The sequence below is a fragment of the Uranotaenia lowii genome, chromosome 1, assembly GCF_029784155.1.
Source record: "Uranotaenia lowii strain MFRU-FL chromosome 1, ASM2978415v1, whole genome shotgun sequence".
Classification (NCBI taxonomy): Eukaryota; Metazoa; Arthropoda; class Insecta; order Diptera; family Culicidae; genus Uranotaenia; species Uranotaenia lowii.
Genome location: NC_073691.1, coordinates 75,791,456 through 75,817,573, shown reverse-complemented (window position 1 = coordinate 75,817,573; position 26,118 = coordinate 75,791,456). Strand labels below are relative to the sequence as shown.

General features: G+C 38.5%; 1 protein-coding gene across 1 annotated transcript in view; it reads right to left on the bottom strand.

Moving 5' to 3' along the window:
• LOC129746008 (uncharacterized) overlaps nucleotides 1-26,118 on the bottom strand; it is a 269,649-nt gene extending 243,531 nt beyond the window's left edge. Inside the window, exon 1 of the mRNA XM_055739429.1 lies at nucleotides 25,040-26,118. The gene's annotated coding sequence lies outside the window, so the exon portion shown is untranslated. The remainder of the gene's footprint in view (nucleotides 1-25,039) is intronic.

Genomic DNA, 26,118 nt, shown 5'->3' with positions numbered 1-26,118 from the left:
CAACATGAAACTATCTCACCAAATCCATCGTCTGCCTGAAGTGACGTTATATTCTCTTCCAGTAGTCTGCAGCCCATTATTGTTCACCACGGACTTCTTGATATTTTTCATTTCTCTCAAATTTTATTTCAAAAAATCTCAGCAAGCCACAACATGCTTCGTCAATCGATGGTGAAATTTTCTGATAGCACAAAAATTCACATTTTTCAGCATTTGTTATTGAACAAATGCATTTTGTTTTCCACACTCAAGGCGACACTCTACTATTCTAATGAAAACATTTTCAAAAAAAAAACACTAATTTGGATTATGAGACAGCCAGTGTAATATTCGATTTGACTTCCGAAAAAAACACTCAAATTTCCATGTCGTATACCACTTCCAGTAAAACACATCTTCGGCCATCCGGTAACAGCTTTTAATCAAATATTTGCATAAGCTTCACAAAATTTAAAAAATCATAAAAGGTTTTGATACATTTTGATGTAATATTTCGACTTTTAAAAATTATACGTAAAGAAGCTTAAAACAAAAACTAGGATAGTTTTTGTTTCTTACTAACACGAACTTAAGAAATTAAACATATTTCAGGCTATTGTGGAGGTTTAATAATGATTATATAGTGGAATAATAGAGTGTTTTTGTATGCCCCCATCATGTTTGTAAAATGCCTCCATCCAAAAATAACAGGTTATATAGAATGTTCGGCATTTTAGACAACACTTACAATAAAATCGTTTTCTTGGAAACAGAAAAAAAATTTAACATAAAATTTACTCCATTGTATAGAAAACAGATGCCTGCACACGTGTATATAGTTTTTGTACACATATTCGATGTGATATTTGATTAAATCAGTGTTCTGCTTAATAGGCGCATATAGCCCGCTCCTCCCCTATACATCATCGGCTTTGTCGTTTTCGCTGCCTCAAAGCAACCTTTGCTTCCGAGTAAAGCGTTGAGCGAGAGATGGTTGATCAATTCATGCTCAGCAAAATTCAATCACTGCTCTACACTCAACATTTTTAATTCCTTGTCGAATTTTGAAGATTGACTGAGATTATTTACGAGTAACAATCTATAGACTCAAAGCATACACCAAAACCTCGAAACCGTATCCCAAGTTTAGAGTTCTGCTAAATTTGTTGAAAATTTTCTCACTAGTTCATAGGAATTCAGTTCTTCATATTTATTTTTAATGACATTAAACTCATTTCAAAGGTTCTGGTTCCATATTCTCAAACCAAAAGTTATATTTATATTTTTAAACTTCGGATTCTGTATCCAGTTTTGGATTCTTGAAATGAAAAGCTGCTTAGAGATCCTGGTTGAAATTTGCGTTTTTTTTTTCATTTCATATCAAAGTTGGTTCATGATTTACGAAAATTATGTACAAATTCATTATTTTGATAATTTTCTTTTCATGGGTTGATTTCGGCTTTCAATGTCAAGTTTTTTAGTAAAATAATAATTTACCTAACAAAAAAAAATTTTTGTTTCATATTCAGATTTAACTTAATTCTTATGGATAATTGTAATATAGCAAAGCTTCAAAATGGCGATCCAAAATTGAAATCTCAGAATCGTATTAATCATTCCAAATTCACATTTTAATTCAGATTCACTATTCAGATTGAAAATAAACAATAAAAATAATGAATTGAGATCAAACTCAAAAATTTACAACAGAATTTAGCGTTAAAAATTATAAATGATGGCTCTGAAACTTGGCTTTTCAAATTCTGATCTGGAATTAAGATTCGGAAATCAAAAACCTATTTGTAGATTTCAGTAATCTTATTGAAATTCGTAAACATATTGCAAATTCTTTTATTGAATTCAGGTTCAGAATAAAGTGATGATTTAGTTCCTAAATGAGTTTTAGAATCAAGAAAAAAAATCAAATTGATTATTTCGTTGAGTAATTCAAGAGATCAGAAACTTGTAAATTTGTTTATTAATTGAAATTCAAAAGTTTTAAATTTTTATCATAGTAAGTTTATTAACACAGTTCAGCTAAAAATCACAAATGTAATGTAGAATTTGAGTTTATTTTTTAAGTTTAAAATTGTTGTATGTAAAAAAAACTAATTTTTATTTTTTAATATTTCTTGAATAAATTGAAAAAGATTCTAACCATCGATGAAAGTGCATTCCATATTTTGTTACTTAAAGTTTCATTAGACAAATTTAGCTCGCCATTTTAAAGATTTTAGGACGTATTTTCTAAAGTTACGATTCAACTGTCCAGAACCCACATTTTTTTCACTGAAAAAAATCACAGAAGCTTAGTTTTATGATCAGACAAAGGCTAAGGAACTTGACTTCCAGTACTATTTCGGTTAAATTTTATACATACTTAAACCAATTTTCCTAAATTTTGAAACATATTAGCACTGATCCATAGTTACATTTTGATGTATTTTTTAGAATTTGCTCAAAAATAACTTTGAATATTCTAATTGTTGTCATACTTTCCCCACCCCGCCTTTAGACGGGTTTTTATGTTCCATCTCTCCTTCCCAACTTATGATTTTTTTTTCTCGAAAAATCAATCCAGAATAGTGGTAACTGTTTGACCTAACTGCCAATAATGTATTAAGATCGAAAAACACATTTACTAAGGATTTCGAAGGCTACTCGTTTGATCATTTTTCAAACATATGTCGATTTCCAGTTTTCTCATATTTTTAAGCTTCATTTAGCTATAACTTTTGACAACTGCTAGTCAAACAGTTTTCATTCACTTGGATTGATAGATTAACATATTTTTAATAATTTGCGGGAAAAAATATAAAACCAACTATTAGATGCGGTTTTTTGACTATTTTAATATACCCCGTCTTAAGGCTGAGTTGGGTACTACAGAGTTAATGAAAACTAATTTTGGCATCGATAAAAACACAACTCCTAATTATGCAATCAGTTTGGCATCATTAGCTAGATTTGGCTACTGTTTGCTATCGATTTAGGTACCAAAGTCTGCTCGGGTGAAATTTTTCACTAGTATCACAAAATATTGACAGGACTGACTGAATCAATTTTTAAACAGTAGGCGTACGGCAAAAAAACGGATTGAAAAAATGTCAGTGTTTATCGGGCCTGATGATATAATACGAACGGGTGCCAACTAAAATTTTGAATTTCTCTTTTAAGCTGTGAAAAAAAGTCAAGTGTACTTAAAGAAGATTTGATTTATTGGAATTAAAGGTACATTGTCCATTGTAAAAAAAAATTAGTGAACAGTCTGATGGATTAGTGAACAGCTGATGGAGAACACTGCATCAGCCGAAAATGGAGAAGGAGCCTTCTTGATGTCCGCAACAAACGTAGCGCAGAAAATGCATCTGACCATAACCTCGTCCTTGGCGAGATACGATTAAGAGTTGCCCGTGTCCAACGGCGCGAGGAGAAAGTCGGGTGCCGATACGACGTCCACCGTTTGAAGAATCCAGAGGTGAAAAGGGCATACGTTAAACAGCTTGAATTCCGAGCCTCGGAACAGTCGAAGAACAGTGATGTAGAATCCAGAATGCCTTTATCACAACGAGCCATGGTACTGTCGGTAATGTCTGTGTGAAGATGATCGATGATCGGAGAAAGGCGAAAGTCGGAATTGAGCAGGCATGTACGGGTCAGCCAAAGCAGCCGCACGCTTACGATATGCGGATCTGGAAAAGGCAGTTTAACAAGCTTGTAGACGAGACATGAGATCCTGGACAAATTCCCTAGCCGAAGAGGGAGAAAGAGCCGCCGCCGATAGCTGATTACTTTATGATATTTCTCGCTGCCTTAGTGGTGCAAGGACTAATGCAAGAATGCCGCTGATAGACCGAACAGGTCAGTTGTTGACAAATCTAACAGATCAGCTCAAGCTTTGGACTGAGCATTTTGAACAACTCTTCCGAGTCACAAATAGCGATGGCCAACAGAATCCCAGCTCGAAGCGCCAACAGTAAAAAAAAGACATACACCGTCTTAGCCGATTTAGGCTTTACTGAATAAATGACGTGGACAACTTAAGATTAACATTTAAACACCCAGTACCGAGATGGGAATCGAACCCATGCCATCAATAGATCAGCGTCTATCGTCTTACCACGCTACCCACTCGACCACCGAGGAAGTACGACGTAAGTCGCATAAATGGCGTCAACTCGGAAGCGCCTTCGCTGGCTGAATAGAAGCTGCAATCAAAGGCATGAAATCCAACAAAGCACCTGGGATCGATTTCAACCCTGCTGGAATGCTGCAAGCCGACCCTGCCTTCTCAGCACAAATGTTCCACCGATTTTTTTGCTGACATCTGGGATACTGCAACATTCCCGGCCGACGGGATGCAGGATATCCTCCTGAACAGGATCCAGGAGAAAATCGACGCTACATTCCGACGGTAACAAGCTGGGTTCCGATCCCGACGATCATGTGTGGACCACATCACAACCCTACGAATCATTCTGGAACAAATTAATGAATTCCAGGACTCTCTTCTGTTGGTGTTCGGTGATTTTGGAAAAGTATTCGACCGACTTAACCATGAAAACATCTGGGCGGCTCTAAGGCGACGAGGAGTCCCAGAGAAACTAGTCCATCTCATCGAAGCACAGTACGAGGCTTTTTCAAGCAAGGTTTTGCACGAAGGTATCTTGTCCGATCCAATCCCGGTAACTGCTGCAGTGAGACAGGGATGTATCTTATCACCACCACTTTCCTAATAGTAATGGATGAGATTCTGACTGCATCGATTGACTGTGCACTGAACCGAGAATTGCCGTGGAATCCTTCAACAATGGAACTACTGAACGACCTTGACCTGGCAGACGATATTGTTTTTCTCACCCAAACACAACCGGATATGCAGAGCAAACTCGACGACCTCACCGAAAGCTCTAAGGCAGCAGGTCTCAAAATCAATGTTGAAAAGACCAAGTCGATGCATGGAAGTCAACACAGAAAATCTCTCCAGTATCATGGTAGCTGGGCTACATGTTGAGAGGGTGGAGTGCATCCAGTATCTAGGTAGCCAGATAACGCCTGATGGTGGTACCAGGAAAGACCTCGAAACCCGTATCAGAAAAGCCCGATTTGCATTTGCGAGTCTCCGCAGCATCTGGCGCTCACGTCAGATATCTCTACGAACGAAAATTAGAATCTTTAACTCAAACGTCAAATCCGTATTGCTGTACGGGTGCGAAACTTGGTGCACATATGCGGTAACGACGCGAAAATTGCAAGTATTTGTAAACCGCTGCCAGCGGAACGTAATCCGCGCTTGGTGGCCTGGCAACTGGATCTCAAATGAGGAACTACATCGCCGGGTCATCAAAAGGCGCTAGAAATCGAGTTTCGGGAACGTAAGAGAAGATGGAATGAGCACACGCTGCGAAAAGATGAGAACGAGATTTGCAGAGAAACGCTTGAATGGAATCCAGGACATCGAAGAAGAGACTCGTGGCGGCGAAGCTTAGCCGCCGGAATACGAACTGTCGACGAGAGTCTTGACTGGGACCAAGTGAAGACGCTGGCTCCAGATCGTCAACAGTGGAGATCTTTTACCACGGCCCTATGCACCGAAGGATCGGCGCGGGAAGTAAGTAAGTGGAAACAGTCCCTAATTGGCTGTTCGGCGAAGCTACCGTTTGATGTTGGAACAGGAGCGTTATACGGCCTTCATGTCAACTTTCTTGATTCTACCAACCAATTGTTTGCAGTTCTTGGCTCTTCAATTATTTTTGTACACCAATGAGCTCAAAGTTCCGAAAAAATCTTCAATTGGGCGACACTGAGGTAGATTTGTTGGTTTGTGGTTCTTGGGTACAAATGGGATTCAGGATGGATTGTGTTTTTTGGCATAATGCGATGACGCTTTTTATATTATCCAGTGGCATTGGGATTTAAAAGTCTAAACCTGATCTTCAGTGTATTCTGGGGCTCTTGTCTTTATTCGGCACTTAATTCCATCTTTTTTCAATGTCTTACCAATGTACTGGTGATAACAATTGAACTTTTTGGCGGCATCCCGTAGGCTCAGTGAATCCTTGTTGTTGAAGGCACGAGCAAGAGGAAGAAGTCCTTTTGCGTCCATAATTTTCGCTGGATTTTAGAATATGTTAAACAGTGGAAGCCGCCAAATTTCTACTTTTAAAATGTTGTACTGTATACTTTTGCCGAGATTTTTGTGCAATTCATAGAACTGTACAACGTGTTCGCAAAACGCATCTTATTTCGTAGTTTCGACGGCATTTTAAGCAAGATTGGTCGAACATAAACTAAACAAAAATACTGGCGAAAAGAGAAAAACAAAAGCTGAAAAATACACACTCTCATTTTTCTCTGAGCTCGTTTATGTTTAAGTATTGATCCTCGAAAAAATTCCGAAATTTTAATTGCCACCCGTTAAATTGCCGCTGATTCATAAACATGCAATGCAATGCAACGTAGACCTCAATTTAATTGTTTCACATTCGTTATTGATTTCGGGATCTGTCTTACTGGTTTATCACTGCATGATTGTGAAGTTGTTTTTATTAATTTAAAATCTCACGACCTCAATAAGGAAATAGAATTGAAAACGATGACATATCTAAGGTGTATTTTCTAATGAATTCGAAAACAAATATTACTCCATTGGCAATGCAATTGGAATGAATCACCATTCAATTGCTGTATCTATATTTGGGAGTTTGAATGTCACGCGCCATCCACAGCGCACGTCAATCGAACCGACAGCCGACAGGCCGGACCGCTCCCATCAGCATCCTCATTTCAACACCTACTCTCGCTTGAATCGTCTAAGAAGCTACAGCAAGCTTCATCAGTGCTGCAGTGGGTTGAACGAAGAACAATCACTTGCCGAAAGGAGGAATCCACCTTTGCAAATTATGCTAAACATTAGAACTGTTCCCATTAGGTATTGGAAACTTGCCTACAGCTAGCAGTTTGTTTTTTTCCTAATGGAAGTTTCGAAAAGGGAACAGAAGTGCATCTTCGTAAATTTGTTGCAATGATAAGGTGGCAGTAAGGGCTGAGTGCTTGCTTCAGTTGTTTCAATGACTATCACTTTCATTCAGAAGTCACGTAAAACGCCCTTAAAAATCTCCTTATCATATTTTCATGAAGCATGTTGTATTTGGGATACTATCGAGGTAGAGCAATTCTTGTTTGGAACTTTTATTCAGCCAATATGGAAATTTATAATATGGATTTATAATTTTTTTAATAGCTTATTGTTTAATAGATTTTGAAGAAAAAATATTTTTATTCAAAGTAATAACAGCAATAAGCATCGATACATTGCGAAAAAAGCACGCTTCATAGTTCATAATTGGTTGTTGAATTTCTGGAAGCAAAAACAAAGATGTTCATAAGCATTGTTAAATCAAGTTGTTGTGATACTTTTCTTGTTCAATGAAGGTCCCGTTATCAGCTGTCCACCTAATTTGGGGGTCTGACATAACGACAAACTTGTTGTTTTCTTCAGAAGCACGAATTCGGACCAGAACCATTAACGTCTGACAGCAGGATTACGCCACATTTGACCATCATGGATAGGCTTTACGTGTTCCTTCTTATAACTGTGGTTTTCTCATACATAACTACTTTGTTTACATTCTTGATTACACTCTGGCCATCGCAATTCAGAAGCCACCAAACAAGCGTTTAGCGGTTCTAGTTTTTTCGAATTTTTATTCGGTGTTCAGCTAAAAGCTAGAGCACAATGCATAATTTTTACAACCGTAACCGTTTACACGTACGAGTCTCACCTATTAAGACCGGCCCAATCTCTAGTTACTTAAGACTTCGGCTTAAGGCTGGACTCGACCAACATGTCAGCGTTAAATAGAAAACAAACCGGTGAGTTTGAAGACAGAAAGAGCAACATAAAAAAAACAACTAAACTGAACAATTCAGCTATGTTGTTCGATAACAAACAAACAAAACGAGTCGCGGTACGCAACATCAAAATGCGTCATAACACACCGGTGGATGGCGGTAAAGTTCATATGGTTTCGACTTACCGGTCCAAAGAGTTATAACTTTTGGAGTAGCGCCCCAAGTCATGTTGCCGCGCCAATTTGATAGCAATAATACAAAAAAGCACACCGAAATGAGAAAAAATTACCGAGCAATTCGGATCACCTTTAAAAAACCGGACGCTCGTTGCCGAATGCGGAACTCTTTGGAGATTTGCAGCTTTATAAATGTATCTTGGGTGCGCCGCCCGGGGGATTTTTTAAATTGGAGTCTCTCGCCTTAACTAGACCAGTAGTTATGATTACCTACAGCCGGGGGGCTTGATCGTTCACTTTCTTTTGTGTCAATATATGACAGCAGCCAAAGCATTGATATAGGCTGTTAGTGACTATGTAAAGGTAAAAGGCTGATGCCTATTCGTAACAATGTCATTGAAGCAATAAGATTCAATATCGAACAGTTAGATGTAGGTCGAAGTTTTTATCTAATTCCTTTGGGAGACGTAATAACTAATAGGCTGGATTTATTGATGACTTAATTGGAACAAACGTTCTTGTTTCATACTTGGCCGTGGAGAACCCAAGCAACCAAAGGTCCCATAAAACAGGTACAAAAACGCTTACTCAGACCCATCATTGATATGAAGTACGTTCTATGCAGCTCCAAATTTAAGTTCTTATTGATGCTTTCAAGTTCCAAAACAAGTCCTAATGATCTTCTATTCAGCTTCCAGTGGCTTTTTAATTCAGATTCCAAATAATCGTAAAATGAGTAAAAAATCTATCTCTATCTCAACTGCACACTTGGCATCGGTTCATATCACCTTCTCTTGATTATTTACTATGTTCTGTACATGGAGCCGCCATGATGCCACGCGCCGGTTTCCAAACTTGATCAATTGCTTAATTGCTTTTTTCCTACATTTCCTACATAAATCGCATCAGAACGGTCACTCAATTACCGAATTACTTATTGAAAAAAAACTTGTCAGGCTTGGGGATCGAACCCCGACCTTCGTGATGAGAATCAAACACGCTACCACTAGACCATGCCTAGATGTTGTTCTAATTGAAACTTAAATTCGAGGTGGTGATTTGATTTTGAAAGCACCTCAATGCACTTTTTTTGACTTACCAAATCCCGTTTTGAGCACTTTTGTGCCCTTTATGTGACTTAAGTCCCGTACAACGTACGTATAAGTCACTTTTGCAACTTTCATGCTTATTGATGAGTACATATAGTTCACTCATGGGAATTGGGCAAAACAAGTCACTAAGTCACAAGTCATTAATCACTTTTGCAACTTTCAAGTTCAATAATGAGTACATAAAGTTCACTAGAGGGAATTGGGCAGTTGATTCTCTTTGTCAGCCAATATGCAACTTCCAATGCCTCCATTCAACGTCAACGTCAACGTCAACGAGGCTGAAAACATATTTAATGTTGTGCCTGAAAACCAGCTTTTGTAAAAAAAACACCTAATACGAATTCCGCATAATCCACCATTATCATCTGTAAAAGCTGTTTTTTCGCTTTCGGGTCTTTAGAGTAAAGAATACTTGCCTCTAAACTCACAGGTCTATACCTAAAGGAGCATCCCATCCCATGTAATTCATCTTGTAGGAAAAGCTTTACGGTGTGGTACCGGATGTTACAGTTGTTTTTTAGAACTTTTATTATGGTGTGATTTGAGCAAAAATACAGTTAAAAACCCAACCCTAATCAAAACTAAACCAACTTGTTCGACCAGGCCTTCTGTATCGAACTTATTTTTAAAAAACCCCGACAGCCCATAGTTCCCGAAAAACGAAAAAAGAAAAAAAAACTGGTACTGTCATGAATATTTCCGGAGGTGAGTTTTGGAAAAAAAAGAGAAAAAAGTGTGGTGCTCGGTCGAGTGCGGAGGCTTTTGGGCCTGCGGGTCTGGAAAAAGGTTCGGGGCTTCTGCTCCGCATCCCCACGGAGAACAGAAGCGGCGATCGTGGCACAGATGGCCACTCTATCATCGCCGACTTCGGAGCCAGCACATCAACAGTTCCCTCAAAAGAAGTGCACAACAGCAACATGGAACGCCCACACCTCCGGCAGCCAGGGAAATGCTGCGCCAGCGGCAAGAAAACAACAACATCCGGCACGGCAACGTCGTGCGTCGACATCGGTGCGATACCAGCCACAATTCCAGCTGTGTGGAAAGTGCTGCACCAGCAGCAGAACAACAACAACATCCGGCACGGCAATTCGGTGCGTCGTAATCGATGCCAGCAGCAGAACAACAACACCAGCAGCAGGATGGCCAGGCGGTCGAGCGTCTCGGAGGCAAGTACGAGGCCGACAGTGGGACCATGCATGGTTCCTAGGAAGGTGGCAGTTGGACGAGAACCGTAAGTGGAATTTGCAAGAAACTACACTCTATAAAAATGACCGCAATAGTCGGGAAATTGGGTGGGTGAATTAAAATGTGCCAAAAGTCAAATTCGAACAATTTTTTGTTTTTTTTTATTTGTGGTGACGACCAAAAGAAACCTCCTGACCTGTTACACGGAAACGATATAAAAACGGCCCTGATAGGGTCTAGAACTGCATTAAACCCTGCATAAAAGTCCACTCGGCAAAACTGAAAATTTCCCTTCTAATGTGCTCTAAAAAGCATCGAAAGTACCCTCAAAAAATGCACTCGAAAACTTGAGATAGGCTCCGTAAAGATTCTTACGGAGAGAAAGAAAAGAGTCCCCTCAGAAACTCAAAAGAGTTCTCCTCAATATCATGACGAATTTCAACAAGAACTTTTAAGAAAATACGCTTGGAAACTGTTGAGAGTTTCTTCCAAAGTTTTGGGAGAACCCTCAGTCTCAGGTGCTTCTGGATGCATCCTAAGGAACATTTGTTCCTCAGAACCATTTAAGAGATCCCTCAGATACACTAGGAAGCATTTTCAGAAGATCTTTAGAATCTTGATATACCCTAGAGAGTCACCTTAAGACCATTATAGTCCCCTGAAGAACTTAAGAGAATTCTCTAAGGAGATCTTGGTTGTCCTCTAAATTATTAAAACACAATCTTCAGGAAATTTTGAAAGATCTTTCAAAGAATTCTAAGAGTCCCATTAGAAACTCAAAAAAATAATGCTTGAGAGCACCTTTATGTAATCTGAAGAGTCTACTCGGAAAATGTCTAACATCTTTAGAAGCTCTTGAAGATCTTCTCGGAAAATGCTATCAGGATATTCCAAAAGTCAACTCAAGAGAGCTCCCTAAAAAAAGCTTGACAAGAAATTTCACAAAAGTTCTAAAGTCCGGCGCTGTAGTTTGCTGAATGACTCCCGAGGCATAGTAAATAAAAATAATTACCTTATGGGAAAAAAGACGACTTTTGATTCTACTATTTCAGCTTGTTATATCAATCATCAAAGTGTACTTGATTCTTTCGCACTCTATGTACTATAAATACTATAGATTAAACTTTAAACTACTGATTGACCTTACGCAATCAACTGTGAATACAATAGATTCAACAGTAATGATATAATTGATTCAAATGAAAATATGAAAGATTCAACTACAATTTGATTATTGATTTTAGACATAATAGATTCAACGATACATTTCTGTTTGTCCTCGCACAATTATCTCTAAATATGATAGATTCAACTATAAATTCATGATTGTTTCAACTTTAAGTATGTACATTCAACTAAAATTGTATGATTGAAAATATGCAATAAGCTATAAATATAGTAAATTCAAATATAATTTTATGATTGATTGTATGATACCAGGGATAAAAAAGACGGCAGATGTTATTTTAGCTTTTTATACCAATCATTTAGATAAAGTTGATTTTTACGCATTCAACAATGTTCCGAAAATCGCTCACTGTGATACGCGCGTGGTTAAGGTTGAACGTTTTTAAAAAATTAACACTAACTAGATACAAAAAAAAAATCATCCAAGTGGCATCGTGTGCTCCTTTTGCTAATCGCAAGGTGGTCAATCAGAGGTGATCGCCATACTTGTTGATACATTCTGAGCGTCGCTCACTAACTGATTCACAAACACTTAGCCTAGCATCATTGTCGATCATGTTTGTTATTGATTGACAATCATAAATGTTTCGAATGGAAAACTTTAAGAAATGCCAGGACCGCATGTTGTTAAAACCTATTGCATGGACTCGGCACTTCATTGCTGTTAGATTGTAGTGATTGGTACCTTCTACGCAAAGCGAAAATTTAAAAAAAATCTGATAGCCTCCATGGATCGCTCAAAACTGATACATGTTGCATTTGAATTTATTTTAAGCAATTAGTCTCAAATTTGATACATTTAAAGCGATTGGCAACAATAACTCATCCAAAAACCCAGTCCCATATCAAGTAGCGCAAGCGTGTAGGAAAAATAAACGCAAAAATATAGAAAGGATACGGAGCGTGCAAAAAAAGAATAAACAAAACTGAGCGTGCAGGAAAAAATCAGTAAAACAATCTTAGCGTGCAGTAAACGTCATTCGCGGTTCCGGTGGAAAAAAGTTTGGTCGATCGTGCCAGTAGTGCGTGCCCCGAAGAAAGCTCGGTTTTGCCAGCCGAAGAAGCCGGAGGATCCGGATCCAACACCAGCACCAGCAGGAGGTATGTAACCCCGGAATCTGTTGGTGCAAAGGCATTGAAAATATGCTTTTTAATTCTCACAGCTGCTACGAGGCAAGAAACCCGGCCACGCCACGTGCAACTGGGCACAGTCGGATCAAAACAGGTAAAACCCCTGCCATCAAGCCAATTCCAACCACTAAATCGGCTCTTTTATCGCCACTAGGACAACCCAAACTCGATTCCGGATCAGGAGCTCCAGGAGGAGAAAACGAACTCAAGAAAAAGGGTCGCGAAGGTAATTTGCCAATTATTAGAAAAGTGCTCTGGCACTAATACGGGCTCTCGCGAAGGCGGCCCTTTTCCCCTTCTCCCTGGATTATTACTCTTTCGATCCGCACCAGTGGCGTAACACCCCGGAAACCGCCGCCGAAGCAAAGTGCCTCCGACCGCCGCAACAGGCGATCAATCGGGTGGAGCAGCCACCGAAGCTCCTTGCCGCATCTGTGGCGAAACCTCCGCCGAAGCAAAGGCCCTCCGACCGCCGCAGCAGACGATCATCGGGTTGAGCAGCCGCCGACTCCCTGTATCATCAGGGGCGCAACATCCGGGGGAACCTCCGCCGAAACGAAGGGCCTCAGATCGCCGCACCAGTGGCGAAGGAGCCCGGGGACGATCGCCGAATCAGCCGGCCATCTATCGCCGTTCCGGTGGGAGAACCCCGGCAAATCGGTGCGAATAGTATCGATCTCCATCGCTGCACCAGTGGCGAAAGCATCCAGAGCGAATCTCGTCGCCGCAACAGGGGCGTAAGGATTCTGGTGATATCGCTGCCGATCCGGACCGAATTGCGTCGCCGTAGTGAGGAGCATCCGAAGGAACTTCTGCTGAGGCAAAGTGCCCGACCGCCGCAGCAGGCCTTTTGCTGCGAAGCTCCTTGCCGCATCTGTGGCGTGACCTCCGGGAACAGCCGCTGAAGCTCTTTGCCATCTATCGCCGATCCGGTAGGAGAATCCCGGCGAATAGTATCGCTTTTCGTCGCCGCACCAGTGGCGAAGGAATCCCGGTGCCGAACCGAAGCGAATTTCATCGCCACAGCAGGGGTCAACACTCAAAGGAAACGTCAACGAATCCAGAGCGAACTTCGTCACCGCACTAGTGGCGTACAATCACGAGGACGATCGTCGAAGCTGCTTGCATTCCATCGCCGCACTGGTGGCGAAGAAAACCCGGCGAGCCGAGGCGAACAGGTTCGCTTTCCATCGCCGCACCAGTGGCGAACAACGTCTGGTAGCACAGCCGCCGAAAAGGTTCGCGTTCGTCTCCGCACCAGTGGCGAAAGAATTCCAGGGTACCACTGCCGTTCCGAACCGAAGTTCTTCACCACGGCGGGGCCAACCTCCGCCGAATCAGAGGGCGCTCAATCGCCGCACCCGTGGCGAAATCCAGGTGGTGCAGCTGCTGAATTCGCTCGCCTCTCATCGCCGCATCATCGGTGGCGAATATTTGAAGGAGCAGCCGCCAACAAATTCCAATCGCCGCACCGGTGGCGAATGTCCAGTGGGTCCGCCGCCAACTCCGAGACATCCGAGGAGGGAGGAAGCATGTTGCAACCTTGTGAAAACGAGTGAGTACACGCCATTTCGGGGATAATGGGGGGTTGAGTTTTCTAATGTTGCCCAATACACGCAAAGTTGATCCCAGCTTGATTCCTTTTTAATTGTGGCATCGTCCACGAAAAGCCTCCATAATATACATATCAGTTTTGATTCTAGGAAGTTGAAAATCATCAAGGAAGGCAATCACTATCGCGACGCTTGAATACTGGTAGTCTGCGTCCTTCCCTGCAACAGCTTTTTTTTTCGGGAATGTTTCAAATATAGAAGTATGGTTGTCATGCATAATTGTTTGAATGCTTTGGTTGGAGAATAAAAATTGACTGCTACGATTTTATGGCTCCGAATGCATTTAAGCATGGCTCAGTGAAAATGAGTGATTTTCGGAACATTGCTTTCAACTAGGTATAAGTATAATGGATTCCAATATAATAGATATAATAGATCCAACTACAAACTGATGATTGATCTTAAGCAATCAACTGTACTGGTAAAGATGATTCAACGGTAATTATGATGGATTCAACTATAATTGTATGATTTATTTTCAACTGTAAATATATATTCAACTAAACATTTCTGATTGACCTCTCTCATTGAATTATAATTATGATAGATTCAATTATAAATTCCTGATTGTTGCAACCAAAAATATGATTCTTTCAACAAAATTTTGCGATTGATTCTAGGCATAGAACTATAAATATAGTAAATTCAACTATATTTGTGTTATTGATTGTGTGATACTTGATGAATTATATTACATGGTACGTCATAAGTGCAGTTAGTGTGCCCTTAGCAAAAAAAATCGCGGTAATTTTTTTAAAAAAGCGACCGTGCTCGTAAATCGTGATACCAGCGTGCGAGAACAAGTTATCCGAGGCCGTCTCAACTACCAGGGACCGGAACCGACCAGGAGGACGCTATTCCGGTGTGTGTTCCACTCTCCGACTTCCCGCAAAACCGTTTCGATAGACGCAATCGAGATTCCTGAGGTACTCAAAGTCGAGATGAAACCATTCAAGCAAATGGGCCACAGCAAACGGCCGGTGACCCTAATGTAAAAGAAAACGTATTCCTGGTCGGAGGCTGAACGATCCAGAATTAAAATTAGAGTTGTGTAGTGTAAAAGTGTGAAATAAAAAAAAACAAATAAATACAAAAATGAAAAATAATTGTAATAAAAGCTAGAACCGTCTAGAAAGCAACAATGAATATGATGACTTCTAAAATAAACATTTGTTGAATCTACAATATCTACCGTTGATATCATAAATTATTCATTGAAATATAATTGAATCTATTATATTAACAGTTCAATCAACTATACCAGTATAGTTGAATTTACTATATTTATTGTTGAATACACAACAACAATCATACAATTATTATATACATACAATTGAATCTATTATATTTATAGTTGAATTATATTTATAGTTGAGTGCATATAATAAACCATAGGACCAAAGTTGAAACTATTATATTTATGGTTGAGTGCGTAAAAGCAATTATACACATATAGTTGAATCTATTATATGTACCAATGACACAATATCATAAAGTTAAAAGTTGAATATTTATAATTGGTCGTGAATTAATCAGAAATGTGATAATGAAAGTGGAAAATTGTTGATAATAATATACTTTTTTCTCCGTGTTGTACGCCGATTGAGTTTGGTGTCCAATGGAATGGAATGGTAACATCGCTAGATCCTTTGGTGTTTCTTACCAGAAAACCCAGCACTGTTTTAGCCTTTGTCATGGTTACAGTAAGATGATCATACCCAAATCACGAATGAATTCAACTTTCTTAAGTAACGTGTAAAGATGCGCAATTTCAACACTGCTTCTAGTTAACGTTCAAAGCTTGCATTTTTTTTTTAAATTCACTTTCATCGCATTCACTTGGCACCAGAACATAATCTAATCGGGATCCTGCTGCAGTGACAAACAGTCTGAATGTTGTGAAATTGAGTTGGTCAGCGTAGTACACTGATTCAGAACCAATTAATTCACAAAGATCTTTTATACACAAGTTCAACAGTCTTGGACCCAAATGACTCCCTTGAGGAACTCCAGAACGAACAATGAAGTTTTGGGATTTGATGTGACTCTGTCTAACGAATATAGTTCTGATTCGAAGCACAGAAAAAGCTTCTAAGTAACTGTACAATGTTTAGCAAATATTGTTGAGTTGTTCGACATGAGTGCTGTCGCGTATAACACGCACCTCAGAGCTTATGATTTGATTATGAACTCGGTTAATCCACCGCGTTGCAACGCGTTGGTTCTATAGGCAGACATAATTAAATAAGGCCACGCTTTCCATCACCCGAAAATTGATGAGCTTAAATCACCCTCCGTTATGAAACTGCGAAGATCGACTAACGATGATAACAACAAGTGCCAACACTTATCGCATAATATCTTCGACTGAGCTGGGGTAGACTACTTACTCTAATAGTTCAAAGTTACACGCGCGGCATCGGTCTTCTCCTGCGCAGCCGCTCAAGTTAAGAAGCCACATGTAAGCCACCTTGGTTCGCAAACAAAGCATAAATACAACTCAGTTCAGCCGAATTGTTGCATCATCACTCGACTCGGTCACATCACTATTGTGTATCAATGCAAGGTATAATTGTAAAACAGTGGAGTAGGTGAACAGATTCGCTCAACTGCCCGCGCTCTTCTTGGTAAAGTTACATGCGGTGGAGTCTCTTCTTGAAGACGGTCGCGCATTCGAAATTGGTAACAGGTCTCGTCTCGAGGTGGTAAGTAAGTACGTCGTCACATCGGAATGGATCGTCGGACCTTCCACTATCAGATAAAAATAAAAATTTAATCTGATAAATCATCCCCAAGTGTGGCTCCGACTGCGAATGTTCCGGCTAACTTCGGCGAAAGCATCTCGAAAAATTATTGAATCGCCCAGGAGTTCAATGACCGTCGAATTCGATAACAAGATTTAAAAAATGATCCATCGTTAAGCGCTCGTGTTTTCTTTTTACCCTATACCTTGACTCGGCTAATCTATGGTACTCGAAGCAGTGACCGAAAAAATTAATTCCGTACCTAGACGTGTGACGGATCGATTCGGTAGCAAAATAATTTTCGATTAGAAAGCTTTGTATAGCTTAAGCAATCGGACCCATCATAGGAGGCTGTAATCGAAACAACATTTGCAACATTTCACTCGCCGAGACTGATTCTTTTGAGGGACCAAATGGTTACCGAAACCATCACAACAAACCAAAAAAACTACTTTTCATATGAATCATCCAGAAAGTGATTTAAATTGCATGCCGGACTTAACGGATATCACACTCGATCACCCCACACTCGGAGCTGATATGATTGAGTGCAGCGCAATCTTTCATGCCAAAATAAAGCATAACTTTTGCTTGCTTAAAAAATAGAAATTAAAGAGAAAAAACCCCGTGAGATGATGAATTTTGATGGATCCCAAATTGCTGTTGCTGTGTAGAGTGTTATCATAGCAAGACGCTGGGGTAAGTAATTATCATTATGGTTTTGTGGCAGCTGGCGACCCGGAACAACCTCTCGGGATCGAGGAAAATTGATGACAGAAAAGGTCATCTGTTGTCTGCAGCATCCGAGTGCAGTCGGTCAAACGAATGCGATCCGGTTACTCGTACTGATAATTATCGGTAGAGTGGATTAATTATATACAAGTTACCTCTACATGCCGTTTTAACTGGACTAATTTAAAACGAGAGAATAAGACTTTAATTAATTGGTGAAACATAACATTGAGTTAATCGGAAAACCAAATGGTTAATTTTTGGTAGACGGTTTAAGCACTGACCATACTGACTGGACACTCGATTTCGTTTTCTGGATAATTTTCCAACAGTACGCAATATCGATTCCAGAGTGCGCATCGATCGATTTGAAGAAATGCTATCCCAGTTAGGAAATGCCACCCAACTTAAAAAAAAACAGATAATTTCTACGATAAAATCGGCTAAACAGGTACCTACAGGGCATTTTTTGTCACATTTTTCGGGTTCGCCACCTGCCGTCGGTATTGCGAACCTACAAAATCTGACAAAAAAAATTAGACAGAAAATGTTTGAATTTTTGTTCTAAGTGTCATGTCAGTGTGATCAGTGGTTTAAGTATCTATGCTAACTATTCACTTGTACTCAAAATCCAGCATGTCAAAAAAAGTAGCACGTGATTTGGCTACAGTAGATAGATATTAAGAGTTGCCACAGAACCATCCTGCAACAGTCCAGTTCGTAAAGTTGAGATCTATAAGTTATCTTCCAAAAATATTACAACTTAACATGAGCTTTAAAAGTTCACATCTGAATAGCTGACTAAGTAAATGTGAACAGAGCTTAAACAGTTTTCTTGGAGACCCAGTTTCAAAAATCTTTGAACGCTATCCAAACCTTGCTACATGTAGGTATAACACAGATTTTGCAACTACCTCATTGTCAATAAAAAGGGAGAGGGGAGATCCCATGATTTCAGATCCCTGTGCGATCGACGTAGGGAAAATCCCATCTCAATGAAACTACGTATTTGATTGCAAGGTATCTCGAGAACGAACTTATCAAATGAAACCAAATTCGGACGGTGGATATGTTTGGGTACAAACAATGTTTCTATGATGGTCTGAGACTCCCCCTTCCTGTCCTCATATTTTTAGTATATTTTGAGAATTTACATATAGCCGATAAAACCAAATTCGACATGGAAAGGATACAAGACATGTCCCTAAATTGATTTAATATTCACATCCATCTTACAAATCGAATACATTTCAGATATTTTCAGAAGCTTTGAAACAAATTCAATGAAGAAGGCAATTGTCTTTTAAGGAAAAGTGTGGTACTTGTTACAAGTAAAACTCAAAATTGTGTACCAAAATCGCATTTTTAAATCAGCAAAAAAATGTTCATGTTCGTTTTAAACCTAAAGGAAACTATTTATTAAAAGGGGTAGGTTCTAAAGAATAAACCCAATTAAAAACTTTAAAAAGTTTCTAAAATAAAAACATCCTTATAAAAGAAATAGGAATATTAATCTATTTTACTACAAATATTGTACTTTTAGAGGACTCAACACAATAAAAACCTCTTTAAGATTTATTTAGTGTTTAGAGTTTTCAGAGTGTTTTTATGTAAATTTGATTTTTTTTCCATCGAAGTCCATCGATTAACTTGTAACGAACAAATGAGATACGTACCAGAACAACTAAATGGTAAGTAATTATTTATTATTAAATTTAAAAAAACTTCTCAATGTATTTTTTTCTATTTTAAGGAGTGTATTCAAAAAAAAGGCAACACTTTGTTTTATGAATTACTTCTGCATGCATGAATGGAAATTGATGAAATTTTCAGTGAAACTACCTACTAGAGTATTGTTTACATGTGCTTATTTTTGTGATGTTCTGTCAAGTGGTTTTTGAGATATCGTCTAATACAGAAGGTCATTGCCTAATTTTTTTGGGCAGGATCGCGAAAAATTTGGAAAAGTTTTTGCGGGAGTTTGTGGGATTTTCGTATTGTAAATCGTTCATGGAGTCCTAGAGGATCTAATAGTGAGCTAATTTATTCTAAATTTCACTATTCATGTTGTGAAGATGAATGATTCCATGAAGGTATGGAATGAATTTTAGAGATTTAATCAAGTGCAAACCAAAAATTTCGATTAGGGAAGTGATAGAGATTTTTTTTAACTGGCTCTTTTAGCTGACTCATTAACTGGCCTGACTTCATTTGTGCAAGGTAAAAAAGCTACTGGCCGTTATAATAAACAAAATACGGTGGTCAAATCCTGCCCAAAATATTGGAACAGATTGCGGGGAGACAATTTCTAACATTTCGTTATGGACAGCAAAAAGAACTCTTTAGCAGGCACTTGGCAGGTTTCCAGCCAAAAACTTTTCGTTGACTAGTCACATCTGGATGTTCCGGAGATATACAAAGAGGAAAAATTATTCAAAATTAAATGTTCAGCACTTGAGGTTGCTGACGATCTGGGAAAGCTGCAAATCAGTCAGTATTACATAACTATTGAAACAATAATCGGCCCAATATACAAAGAAGCCTGCCTTAAAATTTGACATTTTTCCCTGAATAACACTTCCACAGGGCCTACAAAGTTGATACTCTGTTTTGTTTGGATCTGGAAAGGTTCAAAAACTCGAAAACAGAGATGGAGTGTAAAAAAGTCAAATATTTCAATCTGTCAAAAGTCAATCTGCTGTATTTCTTATATATAAAAATGGAGGCGTTTTCTTTGTGATAACATCACGTATGAATGGTCGGTCGGAATGAAGTGAAATTTGGTATCCGAGGGTTTTTTGGGTCAGAGATGGTTTGTATAATAGTTTCAAGAATCTCACTTTTTTTGAAAGGGGGGTCCCCATACAAAATTATTTCTTCACATCTTATATATAAAAATGGAGGCGTTTTCTTTGTAATAACATCACGTATGAATGGTCGGTCGGAATGAAGTGAAATTTGGTACCCGAGGGTTTTTTGGGTCAGAGATGGTTTGTATAATATTTTCAAGGATCTCACTTTTGATGATAGGGGGTCCCAATACAAATAAAACTTTATTTGTTACGATTTCCATAAGAATCTATTGGCGAGCACAATGCAGTTAAGGACCTGTAGATGAAATTAAACATTGATTACGATTTATACTTTAGAAGGTAAAACGAAGTTTACCGGGTCAGCTAGTTTGTCATAACTTCGATCAAATAAATATAATTGGAGTTGTTCTGAAAACAAAGCTTCAGGAAACAGAAGAAATAATCAAAAGAAGCCTTGGTTTGGAAAAAATTATAGTTCATAGTATGCATTATAGATGGCGCACGTGGTGCCCAAAAATTTCAAAAACCACTTAACAGAATGTCACAAAAAATTGCACATGCAACATTTTATTACTAGGCAGCTTCACTGAATATTTTATCAATTTCCATCCATGTGTTCAAAAATTATTCACAAAACAAAGTGTTGCCTTTTTTTTCGAACACACTCCTTATATCCACTCTATTGGGCTTGAGCTTGAGCTTGCTATCAACTATATTCCACCTGCTCCTCCAGGCCAATGGGATAATGGTTGCAAACCGTGATTGACTCGAAATAAACAATATTGCACAAAAAACAAATAAATATTGCCGGGAACATGCAATACATGCTCACTGTACAATTTAAAAAAAAAACCATGTTTCAAATGAACCAATAACGATGCCGGCCAAGTCCATTTAGTCGATAGAGGAAAGGAAGTGCTGCCCATGTGATGATTTGTTTTGCGGAGACCGGATGTACGCCATCTCTCCACAAATCTCACGCTGAGTGTAGAGTTGAAAAAATCGCCTTGGTAAGCGACTTGGACACTATGTAGACTGAATCAATTTGGGGTCATTTTTGAATTTCTCAAACCCTGGGCTCTAAAAAGCTACGTTTTGGTTCAAAACTCATCCATAATTTTTGCAGAATTTTCAAGTAAAGTTTACATGAGTAAATTTGAACTTTTAGGTTTGTATGGGAAAATTGCATATTTGTTGCAGAAAAATTAACATCATTTTTATTTCTTCTGTGGAACCAAGCCAGCTAATGTTTTAGGTGCCAATTTATGAATTCTTTTCAGGAAATTTTCCGCTGAACAACTTTGCCGAAGACCGTAACTTCGTTTCTTATTAGGCAAAAAAGTTATTAGCTGTTTAACAGGGGTATGTCTTTTCGCATTGATAAACAATAAATTCAATTGACATCACTGCTGAAGCCTCGCGAAGTATCGCATGATAAGTAGTCATGCAATACCTTTCGACTTTCGAGGCTCCAGCAGTGATGTCAATTGATTTGTTATTAATTAATGCGAAAGATATATTCCTGTTGAATAGCTAATAACTTGTTTGCCTAATAAGTTACAGTCTTCGACAAAGTTGTTCAGCGGAAAATTTCCTTTCAAGAATATATAAATTGGCATGAAAAACATCAGCTGGCTCGGTTTCACAGAAGAAACAAAAAATATGTTGATTTTTCAGTACAAAATATTCAATTTTCCCATACAAACCTTAAAGTTCAAATTTACTCTGGTAAACGTTATATAAAAATTCTGAAAAAAATCATGGATGAGTTTTGGACCAAGTTGTTACCCTCAAGTTAACGCAGCCGCATTTGGATTCGAGCTCTCAGACCCGTCACTACGTCCTCTGAAGACCAAAGAAGCTTAGCTTGAATAGCTTGAACTTCCAGGTAGCTGTCATGTTGAACCCCGTACCAGACAACCCTATAATTTCCTTGATACCCTCCCATCATGTCTCTACAGGACCCCGAGTTGTTCGTTTTAAACCCTTATAGTGCCAAATCCCAGAGGCCAGCATCAAAACGCTATTCGCTAATAAATGTGCTACATTTTTGTTAGTATATTTATTTTTGAAATTAATTTTTGGAGAACTTACGGATAAACCATTGCCTTGCGAAAAACAAAACATTCATTAGCATTCTTGCTTGAATACTTGCATCTAGTGAAGTTTGTATATCCGTTACTTCACCAGGAATCTCATGAGGAAATAAATTTGTTTTCAAAAAGTAGCGCACTTATCGATTAAATGACAGACACTAAAGAAAAACATGTATCAGCATGCATCCTTGACTGATTGCTTTTGGTGGAGTTTGTTTATACGCTAGTACCTACAAAAGTTTGTTAAAAAAATTAGTGAAAACGAATATTAGGAATCTATCAAAAAAGAATCAGACAAATTATCGATTCGCGTTTTAATGCCGGAGGGGATTTCGTACTCAGCTGGTTAGTCTGGTAAACCGATGGTTACAATGCTTTGACATAAGTAGATTGTATGCGCCCATTTTTATCTCATGGTCAGATATGAAATTTCAGTATATTTCCTACTCGATAGGATATATCTAACGTAACATTTCAAAAGGGCTAAATTGCCAGATGTAAACAAATCGAGTTAACGGTCATTCCGGATGCACGTGGTTGCACTTTACCTATTAAACGCGGTTTCATCTTAAAATTACATATAACTTTCATAAAATTGATAAAAATTAATTGGGCGAAACTTCCTGTTGAAGCATTTTTTTGGAACACGAAGTTACGCATATTCAAAATGGAGTGAATTTTCCTATTCGTGTAGGGCCAATGACGTAACTGAGTTGACCGTGTGTGACAAAACGGCCTAATTAGTTTTTGCCTGTAGGACGAATGGACTTCAAAACCAAAACTAAAACGGCCAATCAATTGGGCGAAACTTGCAGGCGTAACTGGAATCGAAAACAATAAAAGGGCGAAACTCGAAAATCTCTGAAATGAAGTGAAAATAGTTAAAGTTCTTGATAACCATCGAACAATAAGTGAATATAATGCACATTTTTGATTTTGTTAAGCAAAAAGTGGTCGATTTTTTTAAATAGGATTTGAATAGGTGTTTCAAACGCGTTTTTCTCGTTTCGAACTAACTGCTAGTTTCGCCCTTATGAAATGTTACGCTAGATATGTGGTCTTGGAAAAAAATATTGTCTCCAACAGCATAAACAAATGAAGTGTTACAGTGTGGTATACAGTGTTATTAGCTTTTTTTTTATAAGATCTATGTATTTAGGTATTATTTGGTTAAAACTTTTTAACAAGAATTCATAGTTCAGAGTTCAAATTAACAAATAAAAATTCAGTTTTCGAAACTCAATATTCCGAACATAGAATTCTTTATAGTTTGTCTTGGCGATTCAGTCAAAAGGAAGCGAATACAAAAGTTTACACACGTTTCTGCCTTTGGCCTTAGCCTTCCTCAAGGGATATCTCAAATTATAATGTTTTTAAAATTATTAAAATGAAATTGCAAATTTCATAACTTTTTCGGTATGTTGTACTGACATTGCATAATACAGTATACATTATGTTCCTGAGTGTATCGAATGCTAGAGGAATTTTCGCGGTTGCAGGTTATGTGAAGAGAATTGTTTTCGTTATAATTTCTAATTCGATTGTGAATTTGTGTATATTGTTATCATAATGGTGATAAAAATGTTCTTTTTGAACACAATTTGTTTGAGCAAAATCTTAAATCTTGTGTGGTTTTGTTCAAATTTGATGTTCGACCGTGGTTTTGTATGTATAAAAAAATCAGAATGCGGAATCCAGAAATCAGAATGCAGAAATCGGGATCCCAAGTCTAAAATTCAGAATGCAGATTTTTTGTGTTCAGAAGTCCAAGTTCAAATTGAGAGTTTAAAGCGCGGTATACAGAATTTAAATTTCTGAGTTCAGAATACAGGATACCGAAACAAAAAATCTTAATTCAGAATTCAAAGCTTAGAATTAAGAACTCAGAGCTCAGAATCTAGAATAAGGAGCTGAGCATTTAAAACCAAATTGACAGTTCAAAATTCAGAGTATAAGTTCATTATGAAAACTTTGGAATACAGAATTCAGATTTCGGCAATCAAAATTTCAAATTCATTATATGGAATTCACTTCTCAACATCAAGAAAAAAGAATTTTTGAATTCACTGTTTATTTATTCTGAATGCTGTATTCTCACAGCATTCAGAATAAATAAATGAGGATTCTGAATAAAGAATTCAAAATATAGAAAGTAAATTCAGAATTCGGAATCCAAAATTTTGATATTTGGAATCCAGCATTCAGACTTCAAAGCCTTGAATGAAACAAATATTCCAAGGTATTCAAAAATAAGTCACGCAATTTAACATGTAATTGTTTACTCCTGTATTCGGGACTTCAAATTCCTTGAACTGTCTGCTTTTCAAATAACATCGCCCACAGTTCTATGTTCTTATTTGAGGATATACATACATATGTACTCGATCCTCCCGAGAACCATCACGCGACTCACCTTTAATTCGGTTTGTTTTAACTATCCTCACAGTTTGTTTCTGCAACTCTGCAGTTTGGCGGCTCACTCGTTCGCTGTTGATCCAAGGTGGCCTTGCCTTCACATTAAAGGCGAAAAAAAGATCTGCTCCAAGCGGCAAACACAATTCTGCACTCACCACAAAACATAGACACACACATACACTCACTCTTGTGATGAAACCGATCCCTTTTATTTGGTTTAAGCTTATATTCCACTTTAATGTGCCAGCTCGATTCTATTAAGTTGAGCGCGAAAAAAAACGGCAAAACATAAGCAGGCCACTTTAAAACTATTCTACAACAACGTGTGTTCTGGCGCACAAACCCTGGGTGCTGAAGACGGTTTTTGTTATTATTATTTTTTCAGAAAACAGTTTTCTTCTGCTGCTGCTGGACTTGGTTAAGTTTTCGGTTACGCTGGACTGCTCACCTTCTGCAATTAGGCCTACTCTCCACTGCTACGATGGTCTGCGTAAAATAATGTGAGAAAAAAAAACTTCCGAACCAAAAGGGGAATGCTCTCCCAGTTACTTTCTTTTGGCGAGATATTGTGTTTCTTTACCTTGGTAGATCCACTCCAAGGAACCTTATGATTTTGATTCCTCCCTTGACGAACTGTCACTTGTCAATTGGCTTGTTATACTTTCTGTCGAATAAACTTCCGAAATTCTGGATCACGTGAACGCTTCAAATTAACAAATTTGTGCAAAATTTCGCCTATGGTTTTTCTTACAACCCACCGATTACTGCGTTTTTTTTCACTCTGAAAAAATTCACTGACTGTCGATTATTTTCAGCCTGTTCGAAGGAAAAACCAAAACACGCGATCTTCAAACCAAATTGCGCCCCATACGCAGATATCGATAATACATAGGCTTCAACACCTCATTAATGATGATCGCACAAGAATCCGCATTTCACCAGGCAGCAGCCCAAAACGTCCGAGAGCAGCTACCTTGAGGCTACCAGGCAGAAGGTACGCGGTACACTCTCACAACTTTCCCAAAAATCATAAAACGAACCGCGCGACTGTTCAGCGCGAAATGGTACCCAGACAGA